At 38.3% G+C, this 16,391-nt stretch overlaps 32 non-coding genes and 9 pseudogenes across 32 annotated transcripts; all 41 read left to right on the top strand.

The window, feature by feature from the left end:
• The first annotated feature begins 337 nt into the window (after positions 1–337).
• On the top strand, positions 338–456 carry LOC122337058. The gene has a single exon (XR_006249433.1). It is a non-coding gene; the product is annotated as a 5S ribosomal RNA (ribosomal RNA).
• A 278-nt stretch (positions 457–734) lies between these two features.
• Positions 735–853, top strand: LOC122337078 (annotated as a pseudogene).
• A 276-nt stretch (positions 854–1,129) lies between these two features.
• On the top strand, positions 1,130–1,248 carry LOC122337057. Its single transcript, XR_006249432.1, has one exon. It is a non-coding gene; the product is annotated as a 5S ribosomal RNA (ribosomal RNA).
• A 283-nt stretch (positions 1,249–1,531) lies between these two features.
• Positions 1,532–1,650, top strand: LOC122337128. Its single transcript, XR_006249448.1, has one exon. It is a non-coding gene; the product is annotated as a 5S ribosomal RNA (ribosomal RNA).
• Positions 1,651–1,931: 281 nt separating this feature from the next.
• Positions 1,932–2,050, top strand: LOC122337056. Its single transcript, XR_006249431.1, has one exon. It is a non-coding gene; the product is annotated as a 5S ribosomal RNA (ribosomal RNA).
• A 274-nt stretch (positions 2,051–2,324) lies between these two features.
• LOC122337096 lies at positions 2,325–2,443 on the top strand (annotated as a pseudogene).
• A 278-nt stretch (positions 2,444–2,721) lies between these two features.
• LOC122337055 lies at positions 2,722–2,840 on the top strand. The gene has a single exon (XR_006249430.1). It is a non-coding gene; the product is annotated as a 5S ribosomal RNA (ribosomal RNA).
• Positions 2,841–3,114: 274 nt separating this feature from the next.
• LOC122337054 lies at positions 3,115–3,233 on the top strand. The gene has a single exon (XR_006249429.1). It is a non-coding gene; the product is annotated as a 5S ribosomal RNA (ribosomal RNA).
• A 278-nt stretch (positions 3,234–3,511) lies between these two features.
• On the top strand, positions 3,512–3,630 carry LOC122337247. Its single transcript, XR_006249490.1, has one exon. It is a non-coding gene; the product is annotated as a 5S ribosomal RNA (ribosomal RNA).
• A 280-nt stretch (positions 3,631–3,910) lies between these two features.
• On the top strand, positions 3,911–4,029 carry LOC122337246. Its single transcript, XR_006249489.1, has one exon. It is a non-coding gene; the product is annotated as a 5S ribosomal RNA (ribosomal RNA).
• A 279-nt stretch (positions 4,030–4,308) lies between these two features.
• Positions 4,309–4,427, top strand: LOC122337245. Its single transcript, XR_006249488.1, has one exon. It is a non-coding gene; the product is annotated as a 5S ribosomal RNA (ribosomal RNA).
• A 282-nt stretch (positions 4,428–4,709) lies between these two features.
• On the top strand, positions 4,710–4,828 carry LOC122337244. Its single transcript, XR_006249487.1, has one exon. It is a non-coding gene; the product is annotated as a 5S ribosomal RNA (ribosomal RNA).
• A 278-nt stretch (positions 4,829–5,106) lies between these two features.
• On the top strand, positions 5,107–5,225 carry LOC122337243. Its single transcript, XR_006249486.1, has one exon. It is a non-coding gene; the product is annotated as a 5S ribosomal RNA (ribosomal RNA).
• Positions 5,226–5,504: 279 nt separating this feature from the next.
• Positions 5,505–5,623, top strand: LOC122337241. Its single transcript, XR_006249484.1, has one exon. It is a non-coding gene; the product is annotated as a 5S ribosomal RNA (ribosomal RNA).
• Positions 5,624–5,901: 278 nt separating this feature from the next.
• Positions 5,902–6,020, top strand: LOC122337240. Its single transcript, XR_006249483.1, has one exon. It is a non-coding gene; the product is annotated as a 5S ribosomal RNA (ribosomal RNA).
• Positions 6,021–6,300: 280 nt separating this feature from the next.
• LOC122337103 lies at positions 6,301–6,419 on the top strand (annotated as a pseudogene).
• A 283-nt stretch (positions 6,420–6,702) lies between these two features.
• On the top strand, positions 6,703–6,821 carry LOC122337239. The gene has a single exon (XR_006249482.1). It is a non-coding gene; the product is annotated as a 5S ribosomal RNA (ribosomal RNA).
• A 280-nt stretch (positions 6,822–7,101) lies between these two features.
• LOC122337089 lies at positions 7,102–7,220 on the top strand (annotated as a pseudogene).
• Positions 7,221–7,499: 279 nt separating this feature from the next.
• LOC122337077 lies at positions 7,500–7,618 on the top strand (annotated as a pseudogene).
• A 280-nt stretch (positions 7,619–7,898) lies between these two features.
• LOC122337237 lies at positions 7,899–8,017 on the top strand. The gene has a single exon (XR_006249481.1). It is a non-coding gene; the product is annotated as a 5S ribosomal RNA (ribosomal RNA).
• A 275-nt stretch (positions 8,018–8,292) lies between these two features.
• On the top strand, positions 8,293–8,411 carry LOC122337064. Its single transcript, XR_006249439.1, has one exon. It is a non-coding gene; the product is annotated as a 5S ribosomal RNA (ribosomal RNA).
• Positions 8,412–8,691: 280 nt separating this feature from the next.
• On the top strand, positions 8,692–8,810 carry LOC122337076 (annotated as a pseudogene).
• Positions 8,811–9,087: 277 nt separating this feature from the next.
• On the top strand, positions 9,088–9,206 carry LOC122337117. The gene has a single exon (XR_006249447.1). It is a non-coding gene; the product is annotated as a 5S ribosomal RNA (ribosomal RNA).
• A 282-nt stretch (positions 9,207–9,488) lies between these two features.
• On the top strand, positions 9,489–9,607 carry LOC122337236. Its single transcript, XR_006249480.1, has one exon. It is a non-coding gene; the product is annotated as a 5S ribosomal RNA (ribosomal RNA).
• A 280-nt stretch (positions 9,608–9,887) lies between these two features.
• LOC122337105 lies at positions 9,888–10,006 on the top strand. The gene has a single exon (XR_006249446.1). It is a non-coding gene; the product is annotated as a 5S ribosomal RNA (ribosomal RNA).
• Positions 10,007–10,282: 276 nt separating this feature from the next.
• LOC122337075 lies at positions 10,283–10,401 on the top strand (annotated as a pseudogene).
• A 280-nt stretch (positions 10,402–10,681) lies between these two features.
• Positions 10,682–10,800, top strand: LOC122337235. The gene has a single exon (XR_006249479.1). It is a non-coding gene; the product is annotated as a 5S ribosomal RNA (ribosomal RNA).
• A 280-nt stretch (positions 10,801–11,080) lies between these two features.
• On the top strand, positions 11,081–11,199 carry LOC122337093. The gene has a single exon (XR_006249445.1). It is a non-coding gene; the product is annotated as a 5S ribosomal RNA (ribosomal RNA).
• Positions 11,200–11,479: 280 nt separating this feature from the next.
• LOC122337234 lies at positions 11,480–11,598 on the top strand. The gene has a single exon (XR_006249478.1). It is a non-coding gene; the product is annotated as a 5S ribosomal RNA (ribosomal RNA).
• Positions 11,599–11,877: 279 nt separating this feature from the next.
• Positions 11,878–11,996, top strand: LOC122337082. The gene has a single exon (XR_006249444.1). It is a non-coding gene; the product is annotated as a 5S ribosomal RNA (ribosomal RNA).
• Positions 11,997–12,277: 281 nt separating this feature from the next.
• On the top strand, positions 12,278–12,396 carry LOC122337233. Its single transcript, XR_006249477.1, has one exon. It is a non-coding gene; the product is annotated as a 5S ribosomal RNA (ribosomal RNA).
• A 278-nt stretch (positions 12,397–12,674) lies between these two features.
• LOC122337232 lies at positions 12,675–12,793 on the top strand. Its single transcript, XR_006249476.1, has one exon. It is a non-coding gene; the product is annotated as a 5S ribosomal RNA (ribosomal RNA).
• A 277-nt stretch (positions 12,794–13,070) lies between these two features.
• Positions 13,071–13,189, top strand: LOC122337231. Its single transcript, XR_006249475.1, has one exon. It is a non-coding gene; the product is annotated as a 5S ribosomal RNA (ribosomal RNA).
• Positions 13,190–13,463: 274 nt separating this feature from the next.
• LOC122337229 lies at positions 13,464–13,582 on the top strand. Its single transcript, XR_006249473.1, has one exon. It is a non-coding gene; the product is annotated as a 5S ribosomal RNA (ribosomal RNA).
• Positions 13,583–13,856: 274 nt separating this feature from the next.
• LOC122337106 lies at positions 13,857–13,973 on the top strand (annotated as a pseudogene).
• A 278-nt stretch (positions 13,974–14,251) lies between these two features.
• LOC122337228 lies at positions 14,252–14,370 on the top strand. Its single transcript, XR_006249472.1, has one exon. It is a non-coding gene; the product is annotated as a 5S ribosomal RNA (ribosomal RNA).
• A 278-nt stretch (positions 14,371–14,648) lies between these two features.
• On the top strand, positions 14,649–14,767 carry LOC122337227. Its single transcript, XR_006249471.1, has one exon. It is a non-coding gene; the product is annotated as a 5S ribosomal RNA (ribosomal RNA).
• A 276-nt stretch (positions 14,768–15,043) lies between these two features.
• Positions 15,044–15,162, top strand: LOC122337226. Its single transcript, XR_006249470.1, has one exon. It is a non-coding gene; the product is annotated as a 5S ribosomal RNA (ribosomal RNA).
• A 277-nt stretch (positions 15,163–15,439) lies between these two features.
• LOC122337163 lies at positions 15,440–15,558 on the top strand. The gene has a single exon (XR_006249451.1). It is a non-coding gene; the product is annotated as a 5S ribosomal RNA (ribosomal RNA).
• Positions 15,559–15,837: 279 nt separating this feature from the next.
• LOC122337088 lies at positions 15,838–15,956 on the top strand (annotated as a pseudogene).
• A 274-nt stretch (positions 15,957–16,230) lies between these two features.
• Positions 16,231–16,349, top strand: LOC122337225. Its single transcript, XR_006249469.1, has one exon. It is a non-coding gene; the product is annotated as a 5S ribosomal RNA (ribosomal RNA).
• Positions 16,350–16,391: the final 42 nt, after the last annotated feature.

Genomic DNA, 16,391 nt, shown 5'->3' with positions numbered 1-16,391 from the left:
GAGTTGGGCCTGGTTAGTACTTGGATGGGAGACTGCCTAGGAATACCAGGTGCTGTAAATTTTTGAGTTTTTCACTACTTATCTAATACACTGGCCCTTAGTGTGGCCAAAGTTTGACCAGCTCTTTGCTTTCCCTTACTGCTTATTTAATTCAATTGCCTTTAAAGTAGCTGTTACTTTAAACAGAGTTTGACTGTTTTTAACTACTTAACTAATGCTCTTATCTTTAATGTAGCTCATTTTGAAGTATTTTTTTGTATTTCATTCATTACTTATCTAGTATAATGGCACTTAGTGTGCCTCACCTTAAAATAGGGGGCTTTTTGCAGCAGCTTTAGCTTACGGCCATACCACCCTGTTCACGCCTGATCTCGTCTGATCTCAGAAGCTAAGCAGAGTTGGGCCTAGTTAGTACTTGGATGGGAGACTGCCTAGGAATACCAGGTGCTGTAAGTTTTTGAGTTTTTCACTACTTATCTAATACACTGGCCCTTAGTGTGGTCAAAGTTTGACCAGCTCTTTGCTTTCCCTTACTGCTTATTTAATTCAATTGCCTTTAAAGTAGCTGTTCTTTAAACAGAGTTTGACTGTTTTTAACTACTTAACTAATGCTCTTATCTTTAATGTAGCTCATTTTGAAGTATTTTTTTTTTTGTATTTCATTCATTACTTATCTAGTATAATGGCACTTAGTGTGCCTCACCTTAAAATAGGGGGCTTTTGCAGCAGCTTTAGCTTACGGCCATACCACCCTGTTCACGCCTGATCTCGTCTGATCTCAGAAGCTAAGCAGAGTTGGGCCTAGTTAGTACTTGGATGGGAGACTGCCTAGGAATACCAGGTGCTGTAAATTTTTGAGTTTTTCACTACTTATCTAATACACTGGCCCTTAGTGTGGTCAAAGTTTGACCAGCTCTTTGCTTTCCCTTACTGCTTATTTAATTCAATTGCCTTTAAAGTAGCTGTTCTTTAAACAGAGTTTGACTGTTTTTAACTACTTAACTAATGCTCTTATCTTTAATGTAGCTCATTTTGAAGTTTTTTTTTTTGTATTTCATTCATTACTTATCTAGTATAATGGCACTTAGTGTGCCTCACCTTAAAATAGGGGCTTTTTGCAGCAGCTTTAGCTTACGGCCATACCACCCTGTTCACGCCTGATCTCGTCTGATCTCAGAAGCTAAGCAGAGTTGGGCCTAGTTAGTACTTGGATGGGAGACTGCCTAGGAATACCAGGTGCTGTAAGTTTTTGAGTTTTTTCACTACTTATCTAATACACTGGCCCTTAGTGTGGTCAAAGTTTGACCAGCTCTTTGCTTTCCCTTACTGCTTATTTAATTCAATTGCCTTTAAAGTAGCTGTTCTTTAAACAGAGTTTGACTGTTTTTAACTACTTAACTAATGCTCTTATCTTTAATGTAGCTCATTTTGAAGTTTTTTTTTTTTTTTGTATTTCATTCATTACTTATCTAGTATAATGGCACTTAGTGTGCCTCACCTTAAAATAGGGGGCTTTTTGCAGCAGCTTTTAGCTTACGGCCATACCACCCTGTTCACGCCTGATCTCGTCTGATCTCAGAAGCTAAGCAGAGTTGGGCCTGGTTAGTACTTGGATGGGAGACTGCCTAGGAATACCAGGTGCTGTAAATTTTTGAGTTTTTTCACTACTTATCTAATACACTGGCCCTTAGTGGCCAAAGTTTGACCAGCTCTTTGCTTTCCCTTACTGCTTATTTAATTCAATTGCCTTTAAAGTAGCTGTACTTTAAACAGAGTTTGACTGTTTTTAACTACTTAACTAATGCTCTTATCTTTAATGTAGCTCATTTTGAAGTATTTTTTTTTTTTTTTGTATTTCATTCATTACTTATCTAGTATAATGGCACTTAGTGTGCCTCACCTTAAAATAGGGGGCTTTTGCAGCAGCTTTCGCTTACGGCCATACCACCCTGTTCACGCCTGATCTCGTCTGATCTCAGAAGCTAAGCAGAGTTGGGCCTAGTTAGTACTTGGATGGGAGACTGCCTAGGAATACCAGGTGCTGTAAGTTTTGAGTTTTTCACTACTTATCTAATACACTGGCCCTTAGTGTGGTCAAAGTTTGACCAGCTCTTTGCTTTCCCTTACTGCTTATTTAATTCAATTGCCTTTAAAGTAGCTGTTCTTTAAACAGAGTTTGACTGTTTTTAACTACTTAACTAATGCTCTTATCTTTAATGTAGCTCATTTTGAAGTTTTTTTTTTTGTATTTCATTCATTACTTATCTAGTATAATGGCACTTAGTGTGCCTCACCTTAAAATAGGGGCTTTTGCAGCAGCTTTAGCTTACGGCCATACCACCCTGTTCACGCCTGATCTCGTCTGATCTCAGAAGCTAAGCAGAGTTGGGCCTAGTTAGTACTTGGATGGGAGACTGCCTAGGAATACCAGGTGCTGTAAAGTTTTTTGAGTTTTTCACTACTTATCTAATACACTGGCCCTTAGTGTGGCCAAAGTTTGACCAGCTCTTTGCTTTCCCTTACTGCTTATTTAATTCAATTGCCTTTAAAGTAGCTGTTCTTTAAACAGAGTTTGACTGTTTTTAACTACTTAACTAATGCTCTTATCTTTAATGTAGCTCATTTTGAAGTTTTTTTTTTTGTATTTCATTCATTACTTATCTAGTATAATGGCACTTAGTGTGCCTCACCTTAAAATAGGGGCTTTTTGCAGCAGCTTTAGCTTACGGCCATACCACCCTGTTCACGCCTGATCTCGTCTGATCTCAGAAGCTAAGCAGAGTTGGGCCTAGTTAGTACTTGGATGGGAGACTGCCTAGGAATACCAGGTGCTGTAAGTTTTTGAGTTTTTCACTACTTATCTAATACACTGGCCCTTAGTGTGGTCAAAGTTTGACCAGCTCTTTGCTTTCCCTTACTGCTTATTTAATTCAATTGCCTTTAAAGTAGCTGTTCTTTAAACAGAGTTTGACTGTTTTTAACTACTTAACTAATGCTCTTATCTTTAATGTAGCTCATTTTGAAGTATTTTTTTGTATTTCATTCATTACTTATCTAGTATAATGGCACTTAGTGTGCCTCACCTTAAAATAGGGGGCTTTTGCAGCAGCTTTAGCTTACGGCCATACCACCCTGTTCACGCCTGATCTCGTCTGATCTCAGAAGCTAAGCAGAGTTGGGCCTAGTTAGTACTTGGATGGGAGACTGCCTAGGAATACCAGGTGCTGTAAGTTTTTGAGTTTTTCACTACTTATCTAATACACTGGCCCTTAGTGTGGTCAAAGTTTGACCAGCTCTTTGCTTTCCCTTACTGCTTATTTAATTCAATTGCCTTTAAAGTAGCTGTTCTTTAAACAGAGTTTGACTGTTTTTAACTACTTAACTAATGCTCTTATCTTTAATGTAGCTCATTTTGAAGTATTTTTTTTTTTGTATTTCATTCATTACTTATCTAGTATAATGGCACTTAGTGTGCCTCACCTTAAAATAGGGGGCTTTTGCAGCAGCTTTAGCTTACGGCCATACCACCCTGTTCACGCCTGATCTCGTCTGATCTCAGAAGCTAAGCAGAGTTGGGCCTAGTTAGTACTTGGATGGGAGACTGCCTAGGAATACCAGGTGCTGTAAGTTTTTTGAGTTTTTCACTACTTATCTAATACACTGGCCCTTAGTGTGGTCAAAGTTTGACCAGCTCTTTGCTTTCCCTTACTGCTTATTTAATTCAATTGCCTTTAAAGTAGCTGTTCTTTAAACAGAGTTTGACTGTTTTTAACTACTTAACTAATGCTCTTATCTTTAATGTAGCTCATTTTGAAGTATTTTTTTTTTTTTGTATTTCATTCATTACTTATCTAGTATAATGGCATAGTGTGCCTCACCTTAAAATAGGGGGCTTTTTGCAGCAGCTTTAGCTTACGGCCATACCACCCTGTTCACGCCTGATCTCGTCTGATCTCAGAAGCTAAGCAGAGTTGGGCCTAGTTAGTACTTGGATGGGAGACTGCCTAGGAATACCAGGTGCTGTAAGTTTTTGAGTTTTTCACTACTTATCTAATACACTGGCCCTTAGTGTGGCCAAAGTTTGACCAGCTCTTTGCTTTCCCTTACTGCTTATTTAATTCAATTGCCTTTAAAGTAGCTGTTCTTTAAACAGAGTTTGACTGTTTTTAACTACTTAACTAATGCTCTTATCTTTAATGTAGCTCATTTTGAAGTATTTTTTTTTTTTTGTATTTCATTCATTACTTATCTAGTATAATGGCACTTAGTGTGCCTCACCTTAAAATAGGGGCTTTTGCAGCAGCTTTAGCTTACGGCCATACCACCCTGTTCACGCCTGATCTCGTCTGATCTCAGAAGCTAAGCAGAGTTGGGCCTAGTTAGTACTTGGATGGGAGACTGCCTAGGAATACCAGGTGCTGTAAGTTTTTGAGTTTTTCACTACTTATCTAATACACTGGCCCTTAGTGTGGTCAAAGTTTGACCAGCTCTTTGCTTTCCCTTACTGCTTATTTAATTCAATTGCCTTTAAAGTAGCTGTTCTTTAAACAGAGTTTGACTGTTTTTAACTACTTAACTAATGCTCTTATCTTTAATGTAGCTCATTTTGAAGTATTTTTTTTTTTTTTTGTATTTCATTCATTACTTATCTAGTATAATGGCACTTAGTGTGCCTCATCTTAAAATAGGGGCTTTTTGCAGCAGCTTTAGCTTACGGCCATACCACCCTGTTCACGCCTGATCTCGTCTGATCTCAGAAGCTAAGCAGAGTTGGGCCTAGTTAGTACTTGGATGGGAGACTGCCTAGGAATACCAGGTGCTGTAAGTTTTTGAGTTTTTCACTACTTATCTAATACACTGGCCCTTAGTGTGGCCAAAGTTTGACCAGCTCTTTGCTTTCCCTTACTGCTTATTTAATTCAATTGCCTTTAAAGTAGCTGTTCTTTAAACAGAGTTTGACTGTTTTTAACTACTTAACTAATGCTCTTATCTTTAATGTAGCTCATTTTGAAGTATTTTTTTTTTTGTATTTCATTCATTACTTATCTAGTATAATGGCACTTAGTGTGCCTCACCTTAAAATAGGGGCTTTTTGCAGCAGCTTTAGCTTACGGCCATACCACCCTGTTCACGCCTGATCTCGTCTGATCTCAGAAGCTAAGCAGAGTTGGGCCTAGTTAGTACTTGGATGGGAGACTGCCTAGGAATACCAGGTGCTGTAAGTTTTTGAGTTTTTCACTACTTATCTAATACACTGGCCCTTAGTGTGGCCAAAGTTTGACCAGCTCTTTGCTTTCCCTTACTGCTTATTTAATTCAATTGCCTTTAAAGTAGCTGTTCTTTAAACAGAGTTTGACTGTTTTTAACTACTTAACTAATGCTCTTATCTTTAATGTAGCTCATTTTGAAGTAGTTTTTTTTTTTGTATTTCATTCATTACTTATCTAGTATAATGGCACTTAGTGTGCCTCACCTTAAAATAGGGGCTTTTTGCAGCAGCTTTAGCTTACGGCCATACCACCCTGTTCACGCCTGATCTCGTCTGATCTCAGAAGCTAAGCAGAGTTGGGCCTAGTTAGTACTTGGATGGGAGACTGCCTAGGAATACCAGGTGCTGTAAGTTTTTGAGTTTTTCACTACTTATCTAATACACTGGCCCTTAGTGTGGTCAAAGTTTGACCAGCTCTTTGCTTTCCCTTACTGCTTATTTAATTCAATTGCCTTTAAAGTAGCTGTTCTTTAAACAGAGTTTGACTGTTTTTAACTACTTAACTAATGCTCTTATCTTTAATGTAGCTCATTTTGAAGTATTTTTTTTTTTTATTTCATTCATTACTTATCTAGTATAATGGCACTTAGTGTGCCTCACCTTAAAATAGGGAGCTTTTTGCAGCAGCTTTTGCTTACGGCCATACCACCCTGTTCACGCCTGATCTCGTCTGATCTCAGAAGCTAAGCAGAGTTGGGCCTAGTTAGTACTTGGATGGGAGACTGCCTAGGAATACCAGGTGCTGTAAGTTTTTGAGGTTTTTCACTACTTATCTAATACACTGGCCCATAGTGTGGTCAAAGTTTGACCAGCTCTTTGCTTTCCCTTACTGCTTATTTAATTCAATTGCCTTTAAAGTAGCTGTTCTTTAAACAGAGTTTGACTGTTTTTAACTACTTAACTAATGCTCTTATCTTTAATGTAGCTCATTTTGAAGTTTTTTTTTTTTTGTATTTCATTCATTACTTATCTAGTATAATGGCACTTAGTGTGCCTCACCTTAAAATAGGGGCTTTTTGCAGCAGCTTTTAGCTTACGGCCATACCACCCTGTTCACGCCTGATGTCGTCTGATCTCAGAAGCTAAGCAGAGTTGGGCCTGGTTAGTACTTGGATGGGAGACTGCCTAGGAATACCAGGTGCTGTAAATTTTTGAGTTTTTCACTACTTATCTAATACACTGGCCCTTAGTGTGGCCAAAGTTTGACCAGCTCTTTGCTTTCCCTTACTGCTTATTTAATTCAATTGCCTTTAAAGTAGCTGTTCTTTAAACAGAGTTTGACTGTTTTTAACTACTTAACTAATGCTCTTATCTTTAATGTAGCTCATTTTGAAGTTTTTTTTTTTTTTTTTGTATTTCATTCATTACTTATCTAGTATAATGGCACTTAGTGTGCCTCACCTTAAAATAGGGGGCTTTTTGCAGCAGCTTTAGCTTACGGCCATACCACCCTGTTCACGCCTGATCTCGTCTGATCTCAGAAGCTAAGCAGAGTTGGGCCTAGTTAGTACTTGGATGGGAGACTGCCTAGGAATACCAGGTGCTGTAAGTTTTTGAGTTTTTTCACTACTTATCTAATACACTGGCCCTTAGTGTGGTCAAAGTTTGACCAGCTCTTTGCTTTCCCTTACTGCTTATTTAATTCAATTGCCTTTAAAGTAGCTGTTCTTTAAACAGAGTTTGACTGTTTTTAACTACTTAACTAATGCTCTTATCTTTAATGTAGCTCATTTTGAAGTTTTTTTTTTTTTGTATTTCATTCATTACTTATCTAGTATAATGGCACTTAGTGTGCCTCACCTTAAAATAGGGGGCTTTTTGCAGCAGCTTTAGCTTACGGCCATACCACCCTGTTCACGCCTGATCTCGTCTGATCTCAGAAGCTAAGCAGAGTTGGGCCTAGTTAGTACTTGGATGGGAGACTGCCTAGGAATACCAGGTGCTGTAGTTTTTGAGTTTTTCACTACTTATCTAATACACTGGCCCTTAGTGTGGTCAAAGTTTGACCAGCTCTTTGCTTTCCCTTACTGCTTATTTAATTCAATTGCCTTTAAAGTAGCTGTTCTTTAAACAGAGTTTGACTGTTTTTAACTACTTAACTAATGCTCTTATCTTTAATGTAGCTCATTTTGAAGTATTTTTTTTTTTTTGTATTTCATTCATTACTTATCTAGTATAATGGCACTTAGTGTGCCTCACCTTAAAATAGGGGCTTTTTGCAGCAGCTTTAGCTTACGGCCATACCACCCTGTTCACGCCTGATCTCGTCTGATCTCAGAAGCTAAGCAGAGTTGGGCCTAGTTAGTACTTGGATGGGAGACTGCCTAGGAATACCAGGTGCTGTAAATTTTTGAGTTTTTCACTACTTATCTAATACACTGGCCCTTAGTGTGGCCAAAGTTTGACCAGCTCTTTGCTTTCCCTTACTGCTTATTTAATTCAATTGCCTTTAAAGTAGCTGTTCTTTAAACAGAGTTTGACTGTTTTTAACTACTTAACTAATGCTCTTATCTTTAATGTAGCTCATTTTGAAGTATTTTTTTTTTTTTGTATTTCATTCATTACTTATCTAGTATAATGGCACTTAGTGTGCCTCACCTTAAAATAGGGGGCTTTTGCAGCAGCTTTAGCTTACGGCCATACCACCCTGTTCACGCCTGATCTCGTCTGATCTCAGAAGCTAAGCAGAGTTGGGCCTAGTTAGTACTTGGATGGGAGACTGCCTAGGAATACCAGGTGCTGTAAGTTTTTGAGTTTTTCACTACTTATCTAATACACTGGCCCTTAGTGTGGTCAAAGTTTGACCAGCTCTTTGCTTTCCCTTACTGCTTATTTAATTCAATTGCCTTTAAAGTAGCTGTTCTTTAAACAGAGTTTGACTGTTTTTAACTACTTAACTAATGCTCTTATCTTTAATGTAGCTCATTTTGAAGTTTTTTTTTGTATTTCATTCATTACTTATCTAGTATAATGGCACTTAGTGTGCCTCACCTTAAAATAGGGGGCTTTTTGCAGCAGCTTTTACTTACGGCCATACCACCCTGTTCACGCCTGATCTCGTCTGATCTCAGAAGCTAAGCAGAGTTGGGCCTAGTTAGTACTTGGATGGGAGACTGCCTAGGAATACCAGGTGCTGTAAATTTTTGAGTTTTTCACTACTTATCTAATACACTGGCCCTTAGTGTGGCCAAAGTTTGACCAGCTCTTTGCTTTCCCTTACTGCTTATTTAATTCAATTGCCTTTAAAGTAGCTGTACTTTAAACAGAGTTTGACTGTTTTTAACTACTTAACTAATGCTCTTATCTTTAATGTAGCTCATTTTGAAGTATTTTTTTTTGTATTTCATTCATTACTTATCTAGTATAATGGCACTTAGTGTGCCTCACCTTAAAATAGGGGCTTTTTGCAGCAGCAGCTTTTAGCTTACGGCCATACCACCCTGTTCACGCCTGATCTCGTCTGATCTCAGAAGCTAAGCAGAGTTGGGCCTAGTTAGTACTTGGATGGGAGACTGCCTAGGAATACCAGGTGCTGTAAATTTTTGAGTTTTTCACTACTTATCTAATACACTGGCCCATAGTGTGGTCAAAGTTTGACCAGCTCTTTTGCTTTCCCTTACTGCTTATTTAATTCAATTGCCTTTAAAGTAGCTGTTCTTTAAACAGAGTTTGACTGTTTTTAACTACTTAACTAATGCTCTTATCTTTAATGTAGCTCATTTTGAAGTTTTTTTTTTTGTATTTCATTCATTACTTATCTAGTATAATGGCACTTAGTGTGCCTCACCTTAAAATAGGGGGCTTTTGCAGCAGCTTTAGCTTACGGCCATACCACCCTGTTCACGCCTGATCTCGTCTGATCTCAGAAGCTAAGCAGAGTTGGGCCTGGTTAGTACTTGGATGGGAGACTGCCTAGGAATACCAGGTGCTGTAAATTTTTGAGTTTTTTCACTACTTATCTAATACACTGGCCCTTAGTGTGGTCAAAGTTTGACCAGCTCTTTGCTTTCCCTTACTGCTTATTTAATTCAATTGCCTTTAAAGTAGCTGTTCTTTAAACAGAGTTTGACTGTTTTTAACTACTTAACTAATGCTCTTATCTTTAATGTAGCTCATTTTGAAGTATTTTTATTTTTTTGTATTTCATTCATTACTTATCTAGTATAATGGCACTTAGTGTGCCTCACCTTAAAATAGGGGGCTTTTTGCAGCAGCTTTCGCTTACGGCCATACCACCCTGTTCACGCCTGATCTCGTCTGATCTCAGAAGCTAAGCAGAGTTGGGCCTAGTTAGTACTTGGATGGGAGACTGCCTAGGAATACCAGGTGCTGTAAGTTTTTGAGGTTTTTCACTACTTATCTAATACACTGGCCCTTAGTGTGGTCAAAGTTTGACCAGCTCTTTGCTTTCCCTTACTGCTTATTTAATTCAATTGCCTTTAAAGTAGCTGTTCTTTAAACAGAGTTTGACTGTTTTTAACTACTTAACTAATGCTCTTATCTTTAATGTAGCTCATTTTGAAGTTTTTTTTTTTTTTGTATTTCATTCATTACTTATCTAGTATAATGGCACTTAGTGTGCCTCACCTTAAAATAGGGGCTTTTTGCAGCAGCTTTAGCTTACGGCCATACCACCCTGTTCACGCCTGATCTCGTCTGATCTCAGAAGCTAAGCAGAGTTGGGCCTGGTTAGTACTTGGATGGGAGACTGCCTAGGAATACCAGGTGCTGTAAATTTTTGAGTTTTTCACTACTTATCTAATACACTGGCCCTTAGTGTGGCCAAAGTTTGACCAGCTCTTTGCTTTCCCTTACTGCTTATTTAATTCAATTGCCTTTAAAGTAGCTGTTCTTTAAACAGAGTTTGACTGTTTTTAACTACTTAACTAATGCTCTTATCTTTAATGTAGCTCATTTTGAAGTTTTTTTTTTTGTATTTCATTCATTACTTATCTAGTATAATGGCACTTAGTGTGCCTCACCTTAAAATAGGGGCTTTTTGCAGCAGCTTTAGCTTACGGCCATACCACCCTGTTCACGCCTGATCTCGTCTGATCTCAGAAGCTAAGCAGAGTTGGGCCTAGTTAGTACTTGGATGGGAGACTGCCTAGGAATACCAGGTGCTGTAAATTTTTGAGTTTTTCACTACTTATCTAATACACTGGCCCTTAGTGTGGCCAAAGTTTGACCAGCTCTTTGCTTTCCCTTACTGCTTATTTAATTCAATTGCCTTTAAAGTAGCTGTTCTTTAAACAGAGTTTGACTGTTTTTAACTACTTAACTAATGCTCTTATCTTTAATGTAGCTCATTTTGAAGTTTTTTTTTTTTTGTATTTCATTCATTACTTATCTAGTATAATGGCACTTAGTGTGCCTCACCTTAAAATAGGGGGCTTTTTGCAGCAGCTTTAAGCTTACGGCCATACCACCCTGTTCACGCCTGATCTCGTCTGATCTCAGAAGCTAAGCAGAGTTGGGCCTAGTTAGTACTTGGATGGGAGACTGCCTAGGAATACCAGGTGCTGTAAGTTTTTGAGTTTTTCACTACTTATCTAATACACTGGCCCTTAGTGTGGTCAAAGTTTGACCAGCTCTTTGCTTTCCCTTACTGCTTATTTAATTCAAATTGCCTTTAAAGTAGCTGTTCTTTAAACAGAGTTTGACTGTTTTTAACTACTTAACTAATGCTCTTATCTTTAATGTAGCTCATTTTGAAGTATTTTTTTTTTTTTGTATTTCATTCATTACTTATCTAGTATAATGCACTTAGTGTGCCTCACCTTAAAATAGGGGCTTTTTGCAGCAGCTTTAGCTTACGGCCATACCACCCTGTTCACGCCTGATCTCGTCTGATCTCAGAAGCTAAGCAGAGTTGGGCCTGGTTAGTACTTGGATGGGAGACTGCCTAGGAATACCAGGTGCTGTAAATTTTTGAGTTTTTCACTACTTATCTAATACACTGGCCCTTAGTGTGGCCAAAGTTTGACCAGCTCTTTGCTTTCCCTTACTGCTTATTTAATTCAATTGCCTTTAAAGTAGCTGTACTTTAAACAGAGTTTGACTGTTTTTAACTACTTAACTAATGCTCTTATCTTTAATGTAGCTCATTTTGAAGTATTTTTTTTTTTATTTATTTCATTCATTACTTATCTAGTATAATGGCACTTAGTGTGCCTCACCTTAAAATAGGGGCTTTTTGCAGCAGCTTTAGCTTACGGCCATACCACCCTGTTCACGCCTGATCTCGTCTGATCTCAGAAGCTAAGCAGAGTTGGGCCTAGTTAGTACTTGGATGGGAGACTGCCTAGGAATACCAGGTGCTGTAAGTTTTTGAGTTTTTCACTACTTATCTAATACACTGGCCCTTAGTGTGGCCAAAGTTTGACCAGCTCTTTGCTTTCCCTTACTGCTTATTTAATTCAATTGCCTTTAAAGTAGCTGTTCTTTAAACAGAGTTTGACTGTTTTTAACTACTTAACTAATGCTCTTATCTTTAATGTAGCTCATTTTGAAGTATTTTTTTTTTTGTATTTCATTCATTACTTATCTAGTATAATGGCACTTAGTGTGCCTCACCTTAAAATAGGGGGCTTTTTGCAGCAGCTTTCGCTTACGGCCATACCACCCTGTTCACGCCTGATCTCGTCTGATCTCAGAAGCTAAGCAGAGTTGGGCCTGGTTAGTACTTGGATGGGAGACTGCCTAGGAATACCAGGTGCTGTAAATTTTTGAGTTTTTCACTACTTATCTAATACACTGGCCCTTAGTGTGGCCAAAGTTTGACCAGCTCTTTGCTTTCCCTTACTGCTTATTTAATTCAATTGCCTTTAAAGTAGCTGTACTTTAAACAGAGTTTGACTGTTTTTAACTACTTAACTAATGCTCTTATCTTTAATGTAGCTCATTTTGAAGTATTTTTTTTTTTTTGTATTTCATTCATTACTTATCTAGTATAATGGCACTTAGTGTGCCTCACCTTAAATATAGGGGCTTTTTGCAGCAGCTTTAGCTTACGGCCATACCACCCTGTTCACGCCTGATCTCGTCTGATCTCAGAAGCTAAGCAGAGTTGGGCCTAGTTAGTACTTGGATGGGAGACTGCCTAGGAATACCAGGTGCTGTAAGTTTTTGAGTTTTTCACTACTTATCTAATACACTGGCCCTTAGTGTGGTCAAAGTTTGACCAGCTCTTTGCTTTCCCTTACTGCTTATTTAATTCAATTGCCTTTAAAGTAGCTGTTCTTTAAACAGAGTTTGACTGTTTTTAACTACTTAACTAATGCTCTTATCTTTAATGTAGCTCATTTTGAAGAAGTTTTTTTTTGTATTTCATTCATTACTTATCTAGTATAATGGCACTTAGTGTGCCTCACCTTAAAATAGGGGGCTTTTGCAGCAGCTTTTAGCTTACGGCCATACCACCCTGTTCACGCCTGATCTCGTCTGATCTCAGAAGCTAAGCAGAGTTGGGCCTAGTTAGTACTTGGATGGGAGACTGCCTAGGAATACCAGGTGCTGTAAGTTTTTGAGTTTTTCACTACTTATCTAATACACTGGCCCTTAGTGTGGTCAAAGTTTGACCAGCTCTTTGCTTTCCCTTACTGCTTATTTAATTCAATTGCCTTTAAAGTAGCTGTTCTTTAAACAGAGTTTGACTGTTTTTAACTACTTAACTAATGCTCTTATCTTTAATGTAGCTCATTTTGAAGTTTTTTTTTTTTGTATTTCATTCATTACTTATCTAGTATAATGGCACTTAGTGTGCCTCACCTTAAAATAGGGGCTTTTTGCAGCAGCTTTAGCTTACGGCCATACCACCCTGTTCACGCCTGATCTCGTCTGATCTCAGAAGCTAAGCAGAGTTGGGCCTAGTTAGTACTTGGATGGGAGACTGCCTAGGAATACCAGGTGCTGTAAGTTTTTGAGTTTTTCACTACTTATCTAATACACTGGCCCTTAGTGTGGTCAAAGTTTGACCAGCTCTTTGCTTTCCCTTACTGCTTATTTAATTCAATTGCCTTTAAAGTAGCTGTTCTTTAAACAGAGTTTGACTGTTTTTAACTACTTAACTAATGCTCTTATCTTTAATGTAGCTCATTTTGAAGTTTTTTTTTGTATTTCATTCATTACTTATCTAGTATAATGGCACTTAGTGTGCCTCACCTTAAAATAGGGGCTTTTTGCAGCAGCTTTAGCTTACGGCCATACCACCCTGTTCACGCCTGATCTCGTCTGATCTCAGAAGCTAAGCAGAGTTGGGCCTAGTTAGTACTTGGATGGGAGACTGCCTAGGAATACCAGGTGCTGTAAGTTTTTGAGTTTTTCACTACTTATCTAATACACTGGCCCATAGTGTGGTCAAAGTTTGACCAGCTCTTTGCTTTCCCTTACTGCTTATTTAATTCAATTGCCTTTAAAGTAGCTGTTCTTTAAACAGAGTTTGACTGTTTTTAACTACTTAACTAATGCTCTTATCTTTAATGTAGCTCATTTTGAAGTATTTTTTTGTATTTCATTCATTACTTATCTAGTATAATGGCACTTAGTGTGCCTCACCTTAAAATAGGGGCTTTTTGCAGCAGCTTTAGCTTACGGCCATACCACCCTGTTCACGCCTGATCGTCTGATCTCAGAAGCTAAGCAGAGTTGGGCCTAGTTAGTACTTGGATGGGAGACTGCCTAGGAATACCAGGTGCTGTAAGCTTTTGAGTTTTTCACTACTTATCTAATACACTGGCCCTTAGTGTGGCCAAAGTTTGACCAGCTCTTTGCTTTCCCTTACTGCTTATTTAATTCAATTGCCTTTAAAGTAGCTGTACTTTAAACAGAGTTTGACTGTTTTTAACTACTTAACTAATGCTCTTATCTTTAATGTAGCTCATTTTGAAGTATTTTTTTTTTTGTATTTCATTCATTACTTATCTAGTATAATGGCACTTAGTGTGCCTCACCTTAAAATAGGGGGCTTTTGCAGCAGCTTTAGCTTACGGCCATACCACCCTGTTCACGCCTGATCTCGTCTGATCTCAGAAGCTAAGCAGAGTTGGGCCTAGTTAGTACTTGGATGGGAGACTGCCTAGGAATACCAGGTGCTGTAAGTTTTTGAGTTTTTTTCACTACTTATCTAATACACTGGCCCTTAGTGTGGCCAAAGTTTGACCAGCTCTTTGCTTTCCCTTACTGCTTATTTAATTCAATTGCCTTTAAAGTAGCTGTTCTTTAAACAGAGTTTGACTGTTTTTAACTACTTAACTAATGCTCTTATCTTTAATGTAGCTCATTTTGAAGTATTTTTTTTTGTATTTCATTCATTACTTATCTAGTATAATGGCACTTAGTGTGCCTCACCTTAAAATAGGGGCTTTTTGCAGCAGCTTTAGCTTACGGCCATACCACCCTGTTCACGCCTGATCTCGTCTGATCTCAGAAGCTAAGCAGAGTTGGGCCTAGTTAGTACTTGGATGGGAGACTGCCTAGGAATACCAGGTGCTGTAAGTTTTTGAGGTTTTTCACTACTTATCTAATACACTGGCCCATAGTGTGGTCAAAGTTTGACCAGCTCTTTGCTTTCCCTTACTGCTTATTTAATTCAATTGCCTTTAAAGTAGCTGTTCTTTAAACAGAGTTTGACTGTTTTTAACTACTTAACTAATGCTCTTATCTTTAATGTAGCTCATTTTGAAGTATTTTTTTGTATTTCATTCATTACTTATCTAGTATAATGGCACTTAGTGTGCCTCACCTTAAAATAGGGGCTTTTTGCAGCAGCTTTGCGCTTACGGCCATACCACCCTGTTCACGCCTGATCTCGTCTGATCTCAGAAGCTAAGCAGAGTTGGGCCTAGTTAGTACTTGGATGGGAGACTGCCTAGGAATACCAGGTGCTGTAAGTTTTGAGTTTTTTTCACTACTTATCTAATACACTGGCCCTTAGTGTGGTCAAAGTTTGACCAGCTCTTTGCTTTCCCTTACTGCTTATTTAATTCAATTGCCTTTAAAGTAGCTGTTCTTTAAACAGAGTTTGACTGTTTTTAACTACTTAACTAATGCTCTTATCTTTAATGTAGCTCATTTTGAAGTATTTTTTTTTGTATTTCATTCATTACTTATCTAGTATAATGGCACTTAGTGTGCCTCACCTTAAAATAGGGGGTTTTTGCAGCAGCTTTTGCTTACGGCCATACCACCCTGTTCACGCCTGATCTCGTCTGATCTCAGAAGCTAAGCAGAGTTGGGCCTAGTTAGTACTTGGATGGGAGACTGCCTAGGAATACCAGGTGCTGTAGGCTTTTGAGTTTTTCACTACTTATCTAATACACTGGCCCTTAGTGTGGTCAAAGTTTGACCAGCTCTTTGCTTTCCCTTACTGCTTATTTAATTCAATTGCCTTTAAAGTAGCTGTTCTTTAAACAGAGTTTGACTGTTTTTAACTACTTAACTAATGCTCTTATCTTTAATGTAGCTCATTTTGAAGTATTTTTTTTTTTGTATTTCATTCATTACTTATCTAGTATAATGGCACTTAGTGTGCCTCACCTTAAAATAGGGGGCTTTTGCAGCAGCTTTTAGCTTACGGCCATACCACCCTGTTCACGCCTGATCTCGTCTGATCTCAGAAGCTAAGCAGAGTTGGGCCTAGTTAGTACTTGGATGGGAGACTGCCTAGGAATACCAGGTGCTGTAGTTTTTGAGTTTTTCACTACTTATCTAATACACTGGCCCTTAGTGTGGTCAAAGTTTGACCAGCTCTTTGCTTTCCCTTACTGCTTATTTAATTCAATTGCCTTTAAAGTAGCTGTTCTTTAAACAGAGTTTGACTGTTTTTAACTACTTAACTAATGCTCTTATCTTTAATGTAGCTCATTTTGAAGTATTTTTTTTGTATTTCATTCATTACTTATCTAGTATAATGGCACTTAGTGTGCCTCACCTTAAAATAGGGGCTTTTTGCAGCAGCTTTTGCTTACGGCCATACCACCCTGTTCACGCCTGATCTCGTCTGATCTCAGAAGCTAAGCAGAGTTGGGCCTAGTTAGTACTTGGATGGGAGACTGCCTAGGAATACCAGGTGCTGTAAGTTTTGAGTTTTTCACTACTTATCTAATACACTGGCCCTTAGTGT

Source organism: Puntigrus tetrazona, unplaced genomic scaffold, assembly GCF_018831695.1.
Source record: "Puntigrus tetrazona isolate hp1 unplaced genomic scaffold, ASM1883169v1 S000000970, whole genome shotgun sequence".
NCBI lineage: Eukaryota > Metazoa > Chordata > Actinopteri > Cypriniformes > Cyprinidae > Puntigrus > Puntigrus tetrazona.
This window is presented reverse-complemented; position numbering and strand designations above follow the sequence as displayed.